Raw genomic sequence first — 14,731 nt, forward strand, 5'->3', positions numbered from 1 at the left:
AGAGAAATATCAGGATCCAAAATAAGATTAGTCATCCATTCCCCAGCAGCAAAGAACAATTCTGGCAGTAATGGAAGTTAAAGTATTCAGCCAACTAGATGCAGAGTAATAATCATTCCAAGGTGTTGATTGATATGAAAATACCTACAGCAGACACAACAGGCAGTTTAAGTAGAGGATAAAAGTACCCATTTAAACAGGAGACTGCGCTTTACATCAAGAGAACAAATCAACTGTTTAAAGATTTTAAAACACAATAGATGGAAGTTACTAAGAAAAATCATTCTGCATGCTACACTTAATTTTTTTTAAGTCACAACTAAATCTTATTAAGTCAAAATGTACCTTTTATAGCTCAGGCACGATACAGGTAACACTATGTCCATTATTTATTTATTTTTTAAAAAAGGCCACAGAAGTACAAATTCAGAATCAAAAACAGAAGGATGTGATCTCCTTTGTTAAGAATGAAAACAGTAATTCTCTGATTAATTTCAGCATTCATATGTGGTTTTTTCCCTAAATAGGGCAAATTATTTTTTAAAAAAACACTAGAACTTACAATCAGCATTTTTATTAAAACAATGTTTTAGTATGCCTTGGCTTTCCTATTTTGAAAAAACCAACATCTTCAAAGAAGATATAAAAGGCAATGTTTACTACCCCTTCTGTTCTACACAAAAGGCTTGCTAGTTGGAGTTAGACAGCATCAATTGATGGGGGTAACTTATGACAGTTTTACAGCATTTAAGCCTTACATGTCTTCTAGCTAAAACTCAGCCTAAACTTATGATTCTTAAACTGGACAGAATATTCATATACAAATGTATAATTTAAAAGTAACACAAAATCGCAAATACTAATCAGACGTAATGTGACTCTATTTGATATACTTGAATTAGAACACGAATATCCTTTTTGGAGATTGTTGACAAAACATGCAAATTACCATGTGGTCTAGTGGCTAGAGTACTGAATTTGGGCTCAAATAATTGGTGCCTTGCTCTATTCACCTTCTATCAGCACCTTGTGAAAAGCATTAATATAGATCACAGAGCCATTGCTTTCATTTTGTTGCAAAGGTATCACCTACAAGGTATCAGAAGGCAGTCTTGAAAAGCCATTCCTTTTGTATTTTTCATTTGTGTACCCAAATTTTTAAAAAGGCAATTCTCTTTAAAAGTCACACATGCATCTAATTCATGTATGTTCCCATCAAATGCTTACAGCAGGGGCCTGATCCAGTTCTTGTGACCACTTTCAAGTATTTTTCAGGAAAAAGACACTATTTATCCACATGGTAATCATGACAACTGACACAATATGTTGTATGTTCTTGGGTGTCTGTACTCAACTACAAACATAATGCAAGAAGCAACCCTGAGCGATTTTAGAACTAAGATGCAATGATTTAAATACCTGAATATACTTTAATGTTTATAATGTCCTCATTCTAGGCTGTCAGCCAACAAGAGGTCCCTCTTTTCCCCTCAGCGCACGTTCTGTTGTCAGGCCATGATTAATTCTCTGCTCTGTAGAGGGAGACATTACATCCAGGCTAAAACATACCTAAATTTTACCCTGCGGCAGAGGTCTGGTTTAAACATCTCCATTCAAAGTGGCATTTGTCTTCCCTTTTCAGCCACTTTATTCAGAAATTCTAGTGAGATGACTTTGTGACCTACAAATGGCCCACAGGATTTAAATTGTTATGTCGCCTGCCCCTTGTAGCTGAGACAGTTTTAGTGACTCAGTGAAGCAAGATTTTATGTGCTTCAGAAAACTGTACTAAAGCAGGTGTTCCACTGAAATAACTACAAATTCTAGCTCCTTATACAGCAGGCAGAGGGAATATTTTCAGACTACTGTAGTACAAAGTATATAATTTATAGATAAAAGCTCAGCATTCTAGAAACACCTGAAATGGCTTTTCCCCCCATTCACATCTGTGCATTCTATAAAACGGTGAACCTTAGACACAAAGTTTTCTCAATAAAGACAAAAATGTGGATGCTATTAGGGCCAATCTGAAAACTAACTTACAGTACAATTCTATATATGTCTACCCAGAATTAAGTCCCAGTGAGTTCAATCAGACATAGCTCCAGATAATTGGATATAGGAGTTGCTGCCTTACTTTTGAAAAATTGTTATCCTTGACTTTTGTTTGAAATACATACTGAGGGTTTTATATTTATCTGTTACAAAAACAAGCCAGGCTTACACATAAAATGGATGTGACCATTTATCTCATATGATACTTAGTAAAGTGTAGTCTTCTATCTGTTTCATAAAGTTAATGGTACATCCGTTGACTTATTGGGCAGTGCTACTGCACAGAGAAAAAGGAATGCCACTATGATAGAAAGATGAAGTAAAATCACATGCTTATGTATAGACTACTTTATATTCTTCTTAGTGCATTAAATGTGGCAACTTTTGATAATGCTAGACAATTTAGGCACTGCTGGCAAGTGGCTATTTAACAAGGTAATCTCATTTCTCTGGTTTTTCAGTGTAAATTGATTTTTCCCTCTTAGCTGCTCTGATAATTGAACAAAATTATACAACCGTGATGGGATTTTACTTACCAGCACACAACACATAAAATCTTCTGCAAAGATGAAGTATATTACTTCATAAAACTTCATTTTTGTTGTAATTAAACAAATTGTATTTAAACTTGCTTTGTGCCACAAAAGCGATCAATAGCTTTTTGTTGTTGCTGTTGCCGCAGACTGCACTTTACTTGCAGGTGTTGAGCTCTGTATTTACTTTAGTCAGACTGCAACGCTCTTGATTATTATGCCTTTCTAAATAAAATTTGGGTAGAAAAATAACAGGCTTCCACACAGTTGAAGACTTAACGCCTGACAAATACCACAAGGGAGGAAAAATAATGACACATGCAAATTATATATTGCTTCTCCAACCCATAAAATGCTTGTTTCAGATAATGAGCCACACAACCTTGCCTGTTCTGTAATTCAAAAATCTGATCAAGAATGCATTTCCTTAAAAGACTCAACTGATCATTTAAAATGTATCAGGTTGCAGATGATGTTTTAGTACTTAACTAGCATGGTGAAGAGTATTTAGAATCATTTTAAAATAGCTTTTTGGTTTTCCATTTGCCTTTATGTGCAGTTATAATAGTGATATTTTCAATCTTTTAAGTTCAAGAATCATTACAAACATTAAAGCAGCTTATGTTTAACAGTGCACATATGCTCCTGAGAATCTGAATGGCCTATAATTCTGAACTGCCTTTTTCTCCACATATACACCATCAAATCGGAAAAATACTTAGAAAACAGTTCAGTATAATATGTCAAATATAAATAGCATGACTAGTGGTAACTCCACTACAATTTGCTATGAAGAATGTTGCTTCATAACTGACTTTTTGTCCTCCTATGTATGAATTAAAAATTACAGTTGTATCCCGGACTTAGATTAACTATCGCTTCTTATCCTTTACCTGGAAAAGTTATTACCAGTTTCCTAAAATTCTTGTTTTAACTATCATGTTATATACATCCAAAGCCTCCAAAATGCCCCAAATCCTGAGATGGCCAATCCTATTACTATAAAAAGCAAAACTTCATTTTTTAAAGATGATACTATATGGGAAAAAACTCAGTTTGACACGCCATTTAATTAAAGACTTTTTAAAACAGAAAATCCAGTGTTGAAATGAAGGAAGCTTTTTCCTTTTTTTTTTTTAAATGGAAATTATATTGTTATTCATTTTTAATTATTTTCTAACCTCTGTGTAGCTTCTCTTGTAATATACAGACAATGGCAACTTCTTCCAGTCTTAATTAAGCATTTCCCACAAATGATACTTGTGGAAATTGTATTGCCAGCAGGTGCAATATATCCCAAAGAGGAAATTTTTTATGAGTTCTGCATATATATTTTTGTCAATTAAAGTCATGCTATGTAAGACAGATTCAATGGTCCAAACTGATATGGTTCAAAATCAATTTTGAAAATGCTTTTTTAAACTACAAGTTGCACTATGACTTCTACTTGGGTTTCTTAGCAGATCTTTGGGACCTCCATTTTAGCAACTCCCATTCCTGACATAATGTCACTAAGAACTGTAAGAGAAAAATGAGACATGGTGGCAGCTTCTGAAGAGTTCAAATTATGGACTAACCGCTAAGCAAACTTTGTGTTTTAAAGCTCTCTTCTTGCTCATTTTAAGGAAACAAAACACCCAGAAGTCTGGTGTTAATGTCTCTGCTGATTGTGAAAATTGCTGCAATAAAAACTCCAACTGCTTGCCTTAAATTAAGACTTCCAAGACTGCATGCGAGATCTAAATCTTTGCATTGGTTTTTATAACATTTGGAAGTTTGGCTGCTTGCTTTGATGTTGGTCTATAAATGAATAGGGGAGCCAAATGTGACACAGAGAGAAACACAGAAACACACACACGTTTATTGGAATCTCTCAAGTCAAAACCTGAAGTAATTGGTTTGTTCTACCCCACGTTGATTCAATATCCTGATTTCTCCAGCTACTAGCCTCCAGAGCAATCTGAATATCTATGTTCTGTTTCTGTTGCCAACACATAGTAACCCACTGTGATTGAAAATGGCAGCTGAAGCACTACTGAAACACATTAATTTCTGTCTAAGTGGTCCAATTTTGTCTTATGAAATGTCGAAAGTCTTCCTTCTGTGGCATCTTACAGCATTAGATATTTGTCAAATTTTTAGATCGCCGTCATTTAAATTGAAGTGTAACATTTTCAAAACAATTTCTAGATTATCTCTAATGGCTCTAAGAGATAATGCATTTCCTTTACAGCACTCTGCATCCAAAGCAGACTAGTTAAAAACAACTTAAGTGTTATAATGACAACTACATCAATATGTTCCATTTATACCACCAAAAGATACTGCTATATGCAACTGAAGGCATTAGGGTAAATAAACTGCTGAAAATTACTTCAATGTAATGACACCCATTTCAGGACTGTTAAATGGTACACACCCACAAAATCCTGAAATGTTCTTGACCATTTCAAAATAACAGAAGTCTGAAAACACCTTGCATAATGTGTGGTGCTCTCTTCAAGGCTGTTACTTCTAGGCAGTCAAGTTTCCTTGCAAAATTAAAGCAATAGGAAATATTCTGAATAACAAAAATCCTCAAGCTATAATGATCTATTTTTCTCATCCAAAACTAACCATCAAAAGCTTTGTGTCTATAGAATATATATATATATATATATATATATATGAGTCACTGAAGAAACAAAACAAAAAAAGGTAGCCAAGAAGTCTTAGGGATGGTGAAAAAGTTATTTTTGTTCAGCCTGATAAAGAGACCAACTAAACTTCAGTCCCCTATGAATGGTCTCCAGTTTGGAAAACAGCCCAACTTATTGAAGGAGTGCTGCATTCTGCCTGGCTCCTTGTCTGACAGATTATGAATATTGATTTTTAAAGCTAACAAAAGAATAGACCAAGCTATATCTCTTTACAAACATAGAGGGGGAAAAGAGCAGTAACTAATGAATCAAAAATTACGTAAATGTGACGGCAACATAAACTAACTTAAAATGTAATGATGAATATTCTACAAGCAGACTGTCATGGCCAGTCCTTGCCACAGCTATTTTAAGTATATGTATTTCGCCACTTCTACTGACAACAACAACAACACATAGCACACGATTGTCAGTAACAAACACAAAACTCATCAAAGGAGTATTTTTTAGATTACCCATGAAGGCATTTTCATTATCCTTTTATTAGTTTTGGTAAATTAATTGTAGCAACAATAAATAGAAAGTTTCACACTTTAAAATCTATATCACACACTATGAAAAAAGTGGTTTATTATCCAAGTGATACGTATTACGAGAAACGTGTGCTTGCTTCAAAGGCTGGGAACTGAGTGGTCTTTTATTTCAAAGGTTCATTGGTGGGTTTTTTTTTAAGTAATTAGAAGTTCTTTTCCATTGAGACCCCCTAATGCAAAAATGTGTAGGCCATAACCAAAGCATGAGTCCAGAAGAAAAGGTCTGGCAAATCCCACTAACAGAACAGATTGGAGACACCAGAAACTATGCAACAGTGGCTGCCATGAAAAAGGTCACCCTTTTTCTTAGAACAAACCATTAATCAATAGAATATAATTGTTTGGCCGCTTGCAAGGGCCTGCAGCATACAGACTGTTCTTCACTGGCATAATTACAAAACAGTAAGTTCAGAAACATAACCCAAATCCACCTCTCCTTTTTACCCCTTTACAATTCCCCACTGCCCTTTGGGCCTCTGCTTTGGAAGCAAATGGAAGACAGGCTGAAGTTTTCTCAATTGAGCTGAAAGCTAAGAAACCTTTGATATGCTAATAGAGCCCCTTCAAACGGTAAGAATTCACACTTGCATTAATTCAAACAATTTGTGCAGAATGATGTGAAATGGCACCTCTTTTAGTGGCAGGCAACAAAAGGGAGGGAATCAGAGTGTCTGAAGAAACCAAACAACAGAACATTTGTTCTGCTGAGTTCTTTCTATCTGACCACAAGAACATTTTCTTAAGGAAAAGAAAAATACACACCTGAAGCCCCAAGTGAGATATCTTTACTTTCTGCCAAACCAAGTGTGTCCAGATCCCACCACCACTCAAAAGATAAGGGGCTGTTATTAATTACAAAAACAAAAATCTAGCACCTTTTTACAAGGTACTTCCAATGCACACACACACACACACTCTTTTAAAAAAGAACCCCACCCCCACCTGAAGCCCAGGAGAAGATAACTTTTTTGGGCTACAAGAACTGCATCCAAACACCACTTCCACCTAGAATAGCCCAAAAGATGCTGTTTGAATTCCCACATTTAAAAAACAAAAGCCCTTCCAGATTTATTTATTTTTTTAAAAAAGCATCTTCAACATACCACACACACTTTCTTTGCATTGTCTCCAGATGGCCCTAGATGTCTACAAGTAAAAAACGGAGCCAGCCTTTTCCTTGGGCCATAACTGGGAAGGATTATGATTCATTTCTATCTGGAAGCCTCTTGCAGAAGACAAGGCAAGGGCTGGCTGGGATTGCTTCTGCATCCTTCCACTTTAGTGAAAATAAATGCGCAACAAGTCATTATTTACTCAAGGGAGGCAACTTTTCCCTTCCAGCGAACAACTTGAATTCATGAGGAAGAGCAGACTTGGTAGGGCCTGCTAGGCGCACTCAGACATATGAATGAAACCAACCGCCAGGCTTTTACTCTAAAGAAGCCACAGAGCGGGGGGGGGGGGGGGGAGCCTGCCTCGCTGTACACACGCAGCAAAGAATGTTGGAGCGAAGCGAAGAAAGAAGAGAAAGGCTTCGTTCCAGTAACAGGATCCAGATGGCTTTTGCTGCTAGTATGAGACTATGCAAGGCTGCATTGGAGAGCCAGTCAGCCCTCCAGGGGAAGTGGGATTTCTAAAGGCAACCAACCCCCCACCCCACTCCAGACACACACACACACACACACACACACACACACACTTTCCATGGGTGATACAAGACCTGCCGCCCCGAGGCAAACTAGTGAGAGAATCCGAACACCCCCGACGCACAAAGTATACTTCTGGCTCAATCTCAACTTCCAAAAGCCGAGGCACTCACGCACCCACCCACTCACCCACTTGGAAACAAATAGCGGGACACCTCCAAGTAAAATGCCTTTCGTGTTAATTATCGTCGGGGTGTTAAGTATGGTTTTAACTGTACAGGCTGGCCATTCTCTCTTTCTGGCTTCGTTTTTGAAAGTGAGAACAAACTTCCAGTAAAATCAATAGAAAGTGCTGCCAGATCAAATGGGTTCGTGAGGGTCGGGCAAAGTTTAGCCGGTCAGGCAGATTTCCATTCCCTCCGTCTGCCCCCACCCAACCCACTCGCCAAAAATCTGGGCTGCCGGCGGTTCCCCCGGGAGCGCACAACGCAGGGACTCATCCAGCCGCTGCCCTGCGGAGGATCTAGAATCGGGGAACCCCCCACGAGAAAGTGTCCTGTAACAACCCGGTGGGCCCTGATCTCTTGCAAGCATAAGTTCTCCACCAGTACCAGCAGCACCCCTTTAGTCCAACAGCTCGTTGGCCAAAGGGGGACACCTCCGGCTCTTCGGCCGGGAACCTTCCCTCTCTCCTTGGCTCTCTCTGATCAGGCCCCGGAGCCCTTAAAAATGCCTCTGGTTCTTCTCCAGTCGGACTCTCAGTCCGTCAAGCTGCCTGGCCCGAAGGATTGCCAATCTCCGACTACGCCGGTTCACATCTGACTGCGTTTTCAGGTCACCTTTTTCCCCTTGTCTGGCCGCCCCCGCCCCCGGGTTTCTCGGCATTAGCCCTCATCCGATCTGCCTTTGCCCAAGGAAGAAGACAGCCACAGAGATAGGAAATAAAGGGCCATCGCGACCCTCCTTCTTTCCCCCCTCTGCCTGGCTCGGAGTCTGGATGTCCATCTCCAATGCCACCCCTTCGCGTATATGTATGTATGTATGTATGTATGTATATATATATACACACACACACACACACACTTTGATTTATGCGGCGCGCAGTATTTTCCCCTTTCTTTCCTGTGACGGGAGACGGGGGGGGGGGACGCAAAATGCATGGGAGTGAAATCAAGGGGTGGCTTAGAAAAGAGTTCGAGACGTCTTTCGGATTTATTGGCGGGGCTCCCTCCCCGCAGGGAAAACAAAGGGTTAGGATAGAGTCTCCACCGCGCATCCACCGCGCTCCCCCCACGTCCTCCTCCAAAGTAAGCAGACCCCTTGCGTGCAAAGGGCTCGCAAAAGGGGGCGATCGAAGTAAGCAAACAGGTACTGCAAGTAGAAAAGGAGCTTCTCTGCTTGTCTCCGCACCCCCGCATCCCCCACCCCGCTACTTACCTTTGGGTTTGCAGCCAAGGCCGGGCCAGGGTTTCTGTTGCATCTGGGGTGCCCCGGAAAGGGGACGGAGGGTAAGCCCCTTTCCGATCACGAGGAGAAAGTGGGGCGGGTTGGCCCGGGAGGCGCCAGCAGCAAGTAGCCAGAATGCAGAGAAGGATCGCCGGGCAGGCAAAAGAGCTGGGCTGGGTAGAAGTGAAGAAAGCCGAGGAAAGCAGCTGGCTTTTGCAGCTCGTTGAGCTGGGACAAAACGTACACAAGGCGGCTTCTCCTTCTCCGTCTTCTCCTCCTCCTCTCCTCCAAGCGAGCCCAGCCAGCCGAGGGGCTTCGCTAGGGGTTAAGTCAACATTTTCCCCCTACAGTTCCCAACGCACTCTGCTCCTTCCCAAACAAAAACAAAAAAGAGGGGGAGGAAAAGGGGGATTCTTTTTTAAAAAAAAAAGCCACGCAAGCGAAAAAGGAAAAATCGAAATAATTCTTTGGGTGGATCTAAACGCACCACAACAAAAGAGCGCTAGGTGCAAACCCCAATGGATGTGACCAGCTCTGGAGTCCTCTCTCTGTCTCTCTCGGCAACTCGGATGGATATAAAGAAAGGCGATGCCAACGGGAGCAGCCGGAATCAACTCAATAATTATTTTTCAGGAGGAAGGCGAAGTGAGAGAAGGGGGTGCGATTGCAACGCACAGAAACACAACGCAAAGGAGAGGGAAGAAAGCCCCCTTTCTCCGTCGTTTTCTTCGACCTCATTTACATCTCCCTGGATGACATTCTGGCCTCTGGCAGGATCCAGTTCCAGCCCTTCTTCAGCTTTGCTTTTCTCTTCGATGCTGCTGCTGCTGCTGCTGCTGCCCCACGAACGGAGATCAGGAGCCAAGCTCGTCGCGCTCAAAGCAATGGGGAGAGGAGGGAAGGGCCGTGAAATCGCCAAAAAAAAATAATAAAAAAAATTCCCAGTGAATTGTATTGCCAGCTCCTTTTCGTTCATGCACCTCTCAGTGTGTGACTGGGGATTGCTAAGTCCTGACACAGACTCTCCACTAGCTCTGAACTGGAGCCACCTCCAGCCTCCACCTCCTCCTCCAATCTCCACCCCCCTCTCTTTCTTTCTCCCTTCTCCCCACCCCTGGGCTCAGCTAATCATATAAACATATTATCATGTATAGAAGCGGCGGCAACGGCAAACCAATCAACCCACCCCCCATTTTTTTAAAAAAATCTTCTCTTCTTTCCTCCCCCCCCCCACCCCTCGCTCTTCAAACTGGGGGGTTTCTGCCAAATAAAAGCAGATTAGAGACGGCTAAGTACCAAACGTGAAGGAGATAATCTAAAGGCTCGATCTGCCACCACTGGCCATTTTCCACTCCATTTGAGCTGCTTGCGGCTGCACGGCTTTGGGGAGAGGGAAAGAAGGTGGACTGGAGAGCGAGAGCGGGGAAACGGGAAGGGGGGGGCTGGCTCTTGGCTTGAGCCGATCTGGCAGCGGCGGGGAACGCCGGATCATCTCAGCCAATGGAGGCTGCATGCTTTGGGGCAGCCCCGGAGCGAGAGCAGCAAAGTCGATTGCATCTCGGGGTCCCTGTTGGACGCCCTCGCTGACTCCCGGGGTGCCTTCCCAGCCGAGCGCGGCGCTGCAGACTAGCAGGCGTCTTCGCCTCCTCGGCGGGCGGAGGGCCCTGCTTGTTCCGGGGAAGGCTGGGCGGCTGGTTCCCCGAGCACGCTTGCAAGGGAGGCAGCAGCGAGCTTCAGGCCGCTCAAACTTTAGTCGCCGGCTTGCCTTTGCTCACTCGCACGCTTTCTTCTTTGTGTGTAAATCTGGCGGCGGGGCGGCCGATCCGGGATAGCCGTGCATGCACGGGAGGTGGGCAAGGAAGGAGCAGCAAGTGCTGAATGGAGGAGGGTTAAGATGAAGGCAGCTTGAGGAGGGAAGGCGGCGGGGAGCCTTTCAAAGTTCAACTTATAAGGTTCGGATCGCGCGGGCACAGGCGTAACAAACGCTTCGCCGCCGCCGCCACCACCCCCGTCCGCCATTCTTCACCGTCCTAATGGTCTCGCACGCCTCCTAATAATTCACTCGACTTTGTGGGGCTGTTGAGCATGTAATCAACTCGCAGCGAAGCGGAGCCAAAAGGAAGAGGGAGATTGAGGAGAAATAAATAATAAACAGAAACGATCCTTTAAGCCTCCCCCCGGTGCACCCAAGGCTCTCTCCCCACCCCCTCGCCCTTTACTTAATTTCTTTCTTTCTTTCTTTCTAGGTCTGTTTCATTCATTTCCTTGCACTGAAATTGCTTTGCTCTTCTTGACTGAGCACATTTCCTTGCGCTTCTCTCAGTTCCTCAGGTCGTAGGCGGCGGCGGCAGCCCCCAAGAAAACACGCGTGTCAAAGCAAGGAGAGCGACGCTTGGAAACAAGTTCAAGAAGAATGGTGTGAACTGAACTTGTTAATATGAAGAGCTGAGGGGAAGCTCATGTCTTTTCCTTGTTAACATTTCTTCATATGCAGAAAGGATTTATCTTTCTCTCCCCCACCTTATAGAGGTACACATACACACACGTGGATATGGTGTCCTTTGGTCTGAAAACCAAGTGCTTTTAAAGCTCTCATCCCTGGGCTAGTTCACATATTACAGTTTGACATACATCTTGGCTTGGCAGGTGTGTGGATGGTTTTACCTTGTGTAGTCTTGCATACTTTGTATTTATTACACTGTATGAGAGGAGAATTAACAGGAATCCTGTACATACTACATCACAACATGAATACTAACTAGTAAAGGGTAGTCTCTTTAGACATAACTTGGGGAGTGGCACTCACACATTGTTTTCACATTGTTCAGATTTTAGACATATGGGTTATACTGCCCCTTAGTTTTGAATTATTATTATTATTATTATTATTATTATTATTATTATTATTACCTCCTCCCTCCAAGGATAGGAGGGCATAAATGATTCCCCCCACCTGCCTTTGTGAGGTAGAGGTTTCTGAGGTAGATTTGTCTGAGGGCTAGTAAATCCCTGAACAGGGATTTAAAACCAGGTCATCCTGGTTCGACACTATCCACTACAACAAATATATGTAACACAACTAACTGAGAATCCTTCAGACTGCTTAAATATTTGTTTTGAAGTTGCACATAACTGGTTTCTGGTTTTGCTTATATAAAGACTGAATTTGTTTTGCTTATTCTGATTATATCTAGAGACCATAGTTTGGAATTATCAACCTTTTAAGCATCTCTTTCTCTTACACGCGAGTACACACACACACACACACACACACACACACACACAGCAACCTTATACATTCCTTATTTTATCCCCTTCATATTCTTACGGGGGTTTTATGTGTGTTATGTAAAGTCCTGTACAGAAGTTCAAAGTCTGGGGGATCACTTGGGGATCTGGCTCCCGACACCACCTCTTCACTCAGCTTGACCTCCGTGGGGTGTCAAGATGGAAGGCTCCTAGCACTAAAAGTCAAAAGGCATTCTGCAGCTGTTCTGTCTTTCCCTCCACAGATTGTTTTCTGGTAAGAAAAAAAGAAGAAGCAGTGGGGAAACATTGTCTGGAACCCCAGTAAAATTCCATGAATGAAGTAAGACAATAAAAGCCTCGTCTGAAAGCACAATTGTTAAAAGAATTTACATCCATACATGTATGTGCTCTGAACACATGATCCATTTGCCAGGGTATAGTTGAGTATTCAGAGCTTACATGCATTGGGGGCGGGTACATGCATAGGATCTTGGACAGGGAGAAATTTCACACAAGTGAGGGCAGGTCTGCAGCTGCATTCCCAACCCCAGAGAAACAGGCGAAAGGCTTTAGAACATGGCTAAAGGCTTCCAAAGGATGGTGTTATCTTCACACTGACTTGGTTCTGCATTTATTGATATTTACAGCTGTCCCTGCAGAAAATGTATTTCAGCATTCCCCAACCTGTCTCGCTCTAGATGTGTTAGGTCCCATCACCACCAGCCAGCATGACCATTGGAAATGAAATTGGCCATGCTGGTTGAGGATGGTAGGATTTGTAGTCTAAGACATTTGCAGGGTGCCAGGTTTGGGAAGGCTGATATATTTCAAAACACAGAGTGTTTGAACCAATAATCTAGGCACCATTTTACAGTTCACCTCACTTTTGTTCTCTGGACATTTGGGTACCGCCCTCTACTCAGAATCCTGGAACTCTTAGGAACAAAATCTAAGCATAATAGATTTTACTTTACAGTTACTTTCTTGCATCTAGCTACAAGCAGACTAACATTCTTCTTTCCAGAAGCCCCCTTGCCTTGCCAGTTCTGGGGTGGACTAGTCTGCTTAACCCAAAGCATGTTGAAATCCTGGCCTGTGTTAAGGAATGGATCTGATATAAACATATCAGATGTAAGGAGCAGAAATGCACAACTTTAGGTCATAGGGAAGCTGTTGTAAATATTGCAGAAGTGATGGGGGGAGGGAATGAAATGTGCAATTCCTATTTTCAGAAGCATCACTAGATCTAATGTAACATTTCTAGCCTCAGCGGGCTTACTTCCATATCACAAAATACAATATAAATATTACTTTTTTAAAAATCAAACCAATGAGTCTTAAAGACAAAATTCTGGTGGTGTGAACTGTAGTAGATGTTTTGGCTTCAGAGCAGCCTCCGGTACAATGCGTTCACATCAAAGGTAGTGTGTGTTAATAGCATGGGTACCAAATAATTGCAGCTTTGAATCATGGTGATATAACCATATCCCAACCACTTCCTGATTTTCTGGCTACGTCCTTTCCCCCCTCATGCTGTAATGACTACAAAAAGCTAAATTGGTGTTTTAAAGCCTCCTGTATTAGCTCTGTTTGCCACCATTAATTGCCCTAGGGTCATTCTTCTGGAGTGAGTTATGTCAGCTTCAGGGCCAGTCCTCCTGTATTAGCTCCATTGTACCACCACAAATTGCCCTAGGGTCACTGTCCTTGAGTGAGTTATGCAGTCCACACCAGAAAAACGGGGTCGTTAGTTCTACATTCAGAGAAGCCTGCAATGAAAGTCCGAATGGAAGCTTTTTAACTTCATAAGCCTTCAAAGCTATAATCATCCTTTGGCACAACAGAGTTTTCTTGTAAACTCTTGTCGCAGTTTTATAATATTTCTATGCTTACGAGCATCATTCTTGATATTTTCACAGCATAAAAAGTAGTGCTTTTAAATGTAGTTTGAAGCAGTTAAAAGAAATTATGTTCAAAAGTAACATCCGCCTTGAAAATTAGTTAAGCCGTGTATTTTTTCAGAGTAACCAAGAGGCCTCAAAGCAAGAATACTATTCCTTATTGTAAAATATTGCAGGTGCCAGTCATCCTCCGGTGTGTTCTAGCATCCATATATATACAGAGATGTGTTGACTGTTCCTGCATGACTAACAATGACAGGCTCTGTAGAAACTTCTCATAATGAATTTAGAGTGCAGTCCGATACATATTTAGACAGAAAATAGTCCTACAACTCCTAGAACACTGGATGGGGAAAGCTGGCAGCTATAGGACTTTTTTCTGTCTAAATATGCAGAAGGATTGCACCTTTAGACTAAGGATGGATCATCCCATTTCAGGGGTATTTTTATGACCAATTTATATGAGATCAGAATAGTACCTGAAAACCAGAGTTATATACAAGACGATGTGTATCTGATATCTGTAAGATATTTTTTATGACATCTGCAGTTAACACTTCAATGTTTGCTTTCTAAATTCGAAGTTTTTTTGTTTGGTCTAAGTCCAGAATGGTCTGAAGCAAAATGGACTACCAGCAACGCTGAACCTCTCTCCCATCTTTCTCCCAC

General features: G+C 41.9%; 1 protein-coding gene across 9 annotated transcripts in view; it reads right to left on the reverse strand.

Moving 5' to 3' along the window:
• ADGRL2 (adhesion G protein-coupled receptor L2) overlaps nt 1–9,928 on the reverse strand; it is a 231,313-nt gene extending 221,385 nt beyond the window's left edge. For all 9 annotated transcript variants that reach the window (XM_063137019.1, XM_063136942.1, XM_063136965.1 and 6 more), the window contains exon 1: nt 8,904–9,928. The gene's annotated coding sequence lies outside the window, so the exon portion shown is untranslated. The remainder of the gene's footprint in view (nt 1–8,903) is intronic.
• Between the last annotated feature and the right edge of the window lie 4,803 nt (nt 9,929–14,731).

This window comes from Elgaria multicarinata, chromosome 1, assembly GCF_023053635.1.
Source record: "Elgaria multicarinata webbii isolate HBS135686 ecotype San Diego chromosome 1, rElgMul1.1.pri, whole genome shotgun sequence".
NCBI lineage: Eukaryota > Metazoa > Chordata > Lepidosauria > Squamata > Anguidae > Elgaria > Elgaria multicarinata.